Source organism: Piliocolobus tephrosceles, chromosome 7, assembly GCF_002776525.5.
Source record: "Piliocolobus tephrosceles isolate RC106 chromosome 7, ASM277652v3, whole genome shotgun sequence".
Taxonomy (NCBI): domain Eukaryota; kingdom Metazoa; phylum Chordata; class Mammalia; order Primates; family Cercopithecidae; genus Piliocolobus; species Piliocolobus tephrosceles.
In genome coordinates this window covers 122,221,963-122,229,095 of record NC_045440.1, presented here as the reverse complement: position 1 = coordinate 122,229,095, position 7,133 = coordinate 122,221,963, and positions in this window count along the sequence as shown.

The window sequence follows — 7,133 nt, the reverse complement described above, 5'->3', positions numbered from 1 at the left end:
ATGCTATGCCATAGTGACATTGCTTCCAACGTTTTATGCTGTCTCATGCCGTTGGAGCTTTGTTGTGATATTGGATAGTCTTGACTATTCATCTCATGAAACTGTGTGTTCCGTAAGTGTAGAGACCATGTCTTATTTGTTGTTGTAGCCATGGCACCCAGCATAGTGTTTGGCACATGGTAGAATGAGGCAAAAAACTGGTAACTTCTAAAACAAATTGACAATTTTAAAAGGAAGAAGTGTTTGTGAGCTGGATACAGGTACCATAGTCATGACTGTGAAGCTATCCCTGACCATGCTAAGAAAACACAATGCTCCTGAAAGTTTGGGCCAATGGGAGAAGGCTAAGGTGGGCTATGGTCACCAGAAAAAAGAAAAAATAATAAATGCTTAAAAGCAAACTGTCTACTGCATAATTTTGCAGAGGGCTGGCCCTGATGTAAGGGATGGCTCAAAAGGAAATTACTGCCCGACACAGGAGGAAAGAATACTAATTATTTTTCTCTTAAGCAGGGCCAGGCCAACTCAACAGAAAACCAGAGAGGATGGGCAATGCATTCCTGGAAGGAAGCTACTGGTGCTGGTGCCATCAGCCTGGTTGACGAAAGAGACATGATCTAGGAGCCACCCAGCTGAAAGCTGGTACACCACAGACAGACATGCTTCTTGGAAACAACCTCTGGCAATCAGGAATTCAAGCTTAGCCTCAACTTCTCAGATGGAGCCTTCTAATTTTTCTTTTCCCTCCCCTGTGCTTCTTCCAGGAAACCTGCCTTGTCCTCTGTGGTAGTTGTGAAAGATCAAACGTGCCTTTTACCAAAAAGCCAGGACTTTCATCTCCTCCCAGCTCCTTTGCGTGTATCCACATGGGACGGCTCATACAGGGACACTCCTAGGACCTGACATGGGGCCACCTCCACTCTATGCCTATGAGCTTTTGTGTGGAATGAGAGTACATGAAGTCAAGCGGGAAGACCAGACCCGCTAGTCTAAGACAGTAAATAATTATAGAATACTGTGACCATGAAATACACCACTTTGAATAGAATTTGTCTGTGATATATTTTGAGCCAAGACAATTTTTGCATGCTTTTATGCCACTTCTTCATGATGTTACTCATGCTAACAACTAACTTTAACCAAAACGTTACCAGGAGAATATGGCAAAATCAGAAAAAACAAACAAACAAACAAAACAAAACAAAAAAAACATGGCCTACCCAATTAATTGAAAATTTTAAAATAGTCATTGAAATGGGAGAAAAAGATCTGACTCCACTTTGGTACCCAGTCTCTTCTCCCAATATTCCAATAAAGTTTCCAAACTTATCCAGACATTCTCCACCTGCTTCCCAAGAACACAGTGTGTATCTTTTCAGTGGGTTTCTTCTACATGCCTACCTCCTCCATTCTGCCCAGTTGTACCAGTGCTTATAACCATTACAGCATAAAATCATTCCTCTTCCACTCTGTCTCCCCCATCATCTACCTTCCTTCTGGAAGGTAGGGATTTGTCTCCATCATCCCAACTTGTCATCATTAGGTCACTCTTTCCTTCTAAACACCACTTCCTATGCCTCACTGCTGGACTGCCACCATGGCCAGGGATCATGGTGTAATTCAGCACATAAAAACCAATGCACAAGTATTGGTTGATTGTCTAATTTGGCTGATTCCATGTACCTGAACACAAAACTTTGGACATGGCAATATGTTACGTGTTGAAACTGTGTGCTCCATGTACACAGTTTATAAATAAGACCGTAGGGACCATGTCTTATTTATTGTTGCAGCCATGGCACCTGACACAGTGTCTGGTACACAGTAGAAGGAGGCAAAAGACTAGTAACATTTAAAGCAAATTGACAGTTTTAAAAGAACAGAGTGCTTGTGGGCTAGGTACCGAGATTACAGTCATGACTGTGAACCTATCCCTGACAATACTAAGAAAACATCATGGCCCTGAATGAATATAAAACATGTCCAAAGTTTTGTCTTCAAGTACACTGTTGCTCCTTTCTGAAATCTTCATTTTCTCACATTAACTTAAGTACTGCATGCAGATGGAGGATTTTGTCTATCCATGAGAGTTTGATAAAATGTCAGCCCATGAGAGGGTTATAAAAGTACAGATGTTGTCCACCTTGAACATAATTTTGAGCTTGGGGAAGCAGTGACAATGTGGTCTAAATGATTCCTCACTCATGATGCTCACCGAAAAACATTCACAAAGCTCAATCAATAGCCCCAATGAGGCTAGAAAATCAGGGTAATTCTGGAAATAGAGAGACCATCGGATATATACAGAATAGCCATTGATGGATGATGTACCGTTTTTATAAATCATAGGGTTTCTAGCCCACAGAACAACTCGATTTCTTTGACTAACCCACAGTATTTTTAGCCATTGCACTGACAAGTTCCATGTCTGAATAATATTCCTCTTTTGCTTGCTCAATTCTTGTGTCTTCCTTCCTTCCTGCTGTGAGATGCTGTGTCTACTGTGTCTTGCTAAATCACTACCATATTTACTTGTGTTTTTTCTGCCAACATGCTCAAAACCTGTTTTGTCCCCATCTGGGGGAAAAATATAACTTGAAAAAAGTAAAAAGAAAACTGTGTCTCTGTATGAATAGATATATTCCACCGTATTTTCTACCTCATTTTGAGCCCTTCCTGGTTACCAGGCATCATTAAGCAATTAACACATATTATCACATTTAAAATTCACCACATTCACAGTTTAGGTACCTGTTATTACTTTCAGTTTAATTTCTGAGGAAATGGGCACAGAGAAACTTTTCCAATGTCATTTGCTAGTATATTGTAAAGCCAGAATTTGAGCCTAGGTCAGTTCAAACTTTTAAGTCTTTGCTACTAATCTTCTATGACTTTGAAGTCTGGATCTTCATTTGCCATTGCTCCCTCCAATTCTGGACATGCTCATCAATTTCAAAAGAATTCTTGTCTAATGAAATTGTGTGTCACATAAGAGCACAGAAATCATAATGATATAATTAAGACTGAAATAATTTAAATGACTTAATGTAAGATGTTAAAGCTATTTCGTGCCATCTCAAATCAAAACTAAGTTTTTCCTGTCCTTCTGTTGTTCTTTTATCCTTCCTACAACACTGTGACCCTTATATTTTTCCTATTTTTTTAAGAAACAGAGTCTTCCTCTGTTTCCCAGGCTAGAGTATAGTAGTGCAGTCATACCTCACTGCAGCCTCAAACTGCAAAGCTCAAGCAATCCTCTTGCCTCAGTCTCCTGAGTAGCTGGGACTATAAGCAAGCACCACGTCTGGCTATTTTTTAAATTAAATTAAATTAAATTTTTTGTAGAGATGGAGTCTTACTATGTTGCCCATGCTAGTCTCTTGGTCTCATGCAATCCATCCACCTCAGCCTCCTAAAGTGCTGGAAATACAGGCAAGATCCACTGTACCCAGCCTTATTTTTTCTATGAATTTTTGGTGAGCAGTATTTCTTTTCCTTCACAAAAGCAGCCCTATTTTGTCAAAGAAGAATGAAACATCTCAGAGGCAGAGATTCAAATACACTTGACCCTTGAACAATGCAGTAGGTTAGGGATGTCAACCCCTCGTGCAGTTGAAAATCCATATATAACTTTTGACTCCCCAAAAACTTAACTAATAGTAGCCTAGTGTTGACTGGTAGCCTTACTGGTAATATAAACAGTTTGATTAACATATTTTATGTTATATGTATTATATACTACATATCATTCGAAGCCATAATGTACACACTAGATAAATAAACCTTTTTGATTCTTAAGACATCTTGGTTACAAAGGATGATTATGTAAATGCAAGATGTGAATCTATACTTTCTCACTTTATAAGTTGCCCTTGGGAATTCACTTGGTTGGTGGATGAGACTATACACAAGCAAGCCAATGCTAGGCAAGCTTCAAATTGGGCCTCTTTGTTTTGGATGGCCTCCTGCGCCCCTTTATCTTTCTCCTGTCTCCTGGAATTCATCTTCTTCCCTGCTCATCTATCACCTGTCTATAGTTTCTCACTGATTTGGCTGCCCAGGCACAAATAGTACCAACTTCCCTTTTCTCGACCCCTGTTACCCTCTCTCTTCTTCCTTTCCATGAATTCTCATGTGCTAAGCTGGATGATCTCGCTTAAGTTTTTGAGGTTTTGAGATCTCTATTATTCTTTTCCATTCTTTCCCCTGTCCTTTGCTGAGAGCCCCCATGACCTTCAAATACCTTCTGGAGTCCACCCCCTAAAAAAGAATTCCACCAGAACAGAGCCTTGCTGTAAACTGGGAACCTTTCCAGTACCCCTTTTCCATGACTACTGCCCTATCAACATTTAAACTATCTGAATACTCTTCCTTCAAGTGTTGTGCTTTTGGGTGGTTAATGAACACTAAAATTACTAAACTAATCCCAGCAAATGTGTGAGCTTCCTAATAATTCACCCCACAGTAATCGAATTCAAAAGCACATGTGTATAGAAAACCCTCTCTAGAAGTGGCTGCATTTAAAGACAGCAAGATAGGTTCCTCGAATCTCATAATAGACACTAATCACTGCTGGCTTTCTTGACCTCCAAAGCTAAGTTTATTCCTCTAACTTTTGATAATTACCATTTCATTTCTCATTGTGTCTCTTAAATTACATGTTTCAAATAGATGGTCTATAATTTCATTAGATGGTAGTAAAAGTTCTATTTTTCCTTTTACTTATAGGGCTTTTTAAAATTTTTTTTTTTTCTCAGAACTTCTCTGAGCTTATTTCTCTTTTATTCTTCTTTTTTTTATTATTATACTTTAGGTTCTAGGGTACATGTGCATAATGTGCAGGTTTGTTACATATGTATACTTGTGCCATGTTGGTGTGCTGCACCCATCAACTCGTCAGCACCTATCAAGTCGTCATTTACATCAGGTATAACTCCCAGTGCAATCCCTCCCCCCTCCCCATAATAGGCCCCAGTGTGTGATGTTCCCCTTCCCGAGTCCAAGTGATGTCATTGTTCAGTTCCCACCTATGAGTGAGAACATGCAGTGTTTGGTTTTCTGTTCTTGCAATAGTTTGCTGAGAATGATGGTTTCCAGCTGCATCCATGTCCCTACAAAGGACACAAACTCATCCGTTTTTATGGCTGCATAGTATTCCATGGTGTATATGTGCCACATTTTCTTAATCCAGTCTGTCACTGATGGACATTTGGGTTGATTCCAAGTCTTTGCTATTGTGAATAGTGCCACAATGAACATACATGTGCATGTCTTTATAGCAGCATGATTTATGATCCTTTGGGTATATACCCAGTAATGGGATGACTGGGTCATATGGTATTTCTAGTTCTAGATCCTTGAGGAATCGCCATACTGTTTTCCATAATGGTTGAACTAGTTTACAATCCCACCAACAGTGTAAAAGTGTTCCTATTTCTCCACATCCTCTCCAGCACCTGTTGTTTCCTGACTTTTTAATGATTGCCATTCTAATTGGTGTGAGATGGTATCTCATTGTGGTTTTGATTTGCATTTCTCTGATGGCCAGTGATGATGAGCATCTTTTCATGTGTCTGTTGGCTGTATGCATGTCTTCTTTTGAGAAATGTCTGTTCATATTCTTTACCCACTTTTTGATTGGGTTGTTTGTTTTTTTTTTTTTTTTTTCTTGTAAATTTGTTTGAGTTATTTGTAGGTTCTGGATATTAGCCCTTTGTCAGATGAGTAGATTGCAAAAACGTTCTCCCATTCTGTAGGTTGCCTGTTCACTCTGATGGTAGTTTCTTTTGCTGTGCAGAAGCTCTTTAGTTTAATTAGATCCCATTTGTCAATTTTGGCTTTAGTTGCCGTTGCTTTTGGTGTTTTAGACACGAAGTCCTTGCCCATGCCTACGTCCTGAATGGTATTACCTAGGTTTTCTTCTAGGGTTTTTATGGTATTAGGTCTAATATTTAAGTCTCCAATTCATCTTGAATTAATTTTCATATAAGGAGTAAGGAAAGTTTCAGCTTTCTACTTATGGCTAGCCAATTTTCCCAGCACCATTTATTAAATAGGGAATCCTTTCCCCATTTCTTGTTTTTGTCAGGTTTGTCAAAGATCAGATGGCTGTAGATGTGTGGTATTATTTCTGAGGGCTCTGTTCTGTTCCATTGGTCTATATCTCTGTTTTGGTACCAGTACCATGCTGTTTTGGTTGCAGTAGCCTTGTAGTATAGTTTGAAGCCAGGTAGCATGATGCCTCCAGCTTTGTTCTTTTGACTCAGGATTGTCTTGGCAATGTGGGCTCTTTTTTGGTTCCATATGAAATTTAAAGCAGTTTTTTCCAGTTCTGTGAAGAAACTCATTGGTAGCTTGATGGGGATGGCATTGAATCTATAAATTACCTTGGGCAGTATGGCCGTTTTCATGATATTGATTCTTCCTATCCATGAGCATGGTATGTTCTTCCATTTGTTTGTGTCCTCTTTTATTTCACTGAGCAGTGGTTTGTAGTTAGGGTTTATTTTTAATTTAAAAAGTAATGCAAGCTTGTTTTCACAATTACGTATAAGAGTACTGAAGAAAAGGTTAACAATCTCACTTTACCCCATTTCTACTCCATCAACTCTGATTAACCAATGTTAACAATTTGGTATGTATTCTTCTACCTTGTTCTCTGTGATCCAAAAAATTATATCCAACATAAGTACGTATATTCACACAAAGATATGCACATGTGTAAATAAAGTATATTATTGTACTTCAAACATGGGATCATTTTATACCTATGAATCTTTTGCTTACTTTTGTTCTTAATAACATATCATGGATATGTCTGGTCATTTTATTCTATATTACAGAGCTCTATAGTTTAGTCAAGCTTCTCTCTCATAAGAGATATTCAGGCTGTTTCTAGTTCCAGTGCCACTATAAATAACAATACAGGAAATATCACTGAGTACAGCTTTGCATTTAATGTTTTTTCAAGCTGTAGGATGTATTTCCCAAATTGGGATTGCTGAGGTCAAATAAAATGTACATATCCTGAAGAAGGTTGGCTAGAGTAATTCTCACTCTCATTAACAACATCCCAAAGTGTCCATATCCTTGGCATATTTATAATATGATTTTTAAAACGATAAATACATTAT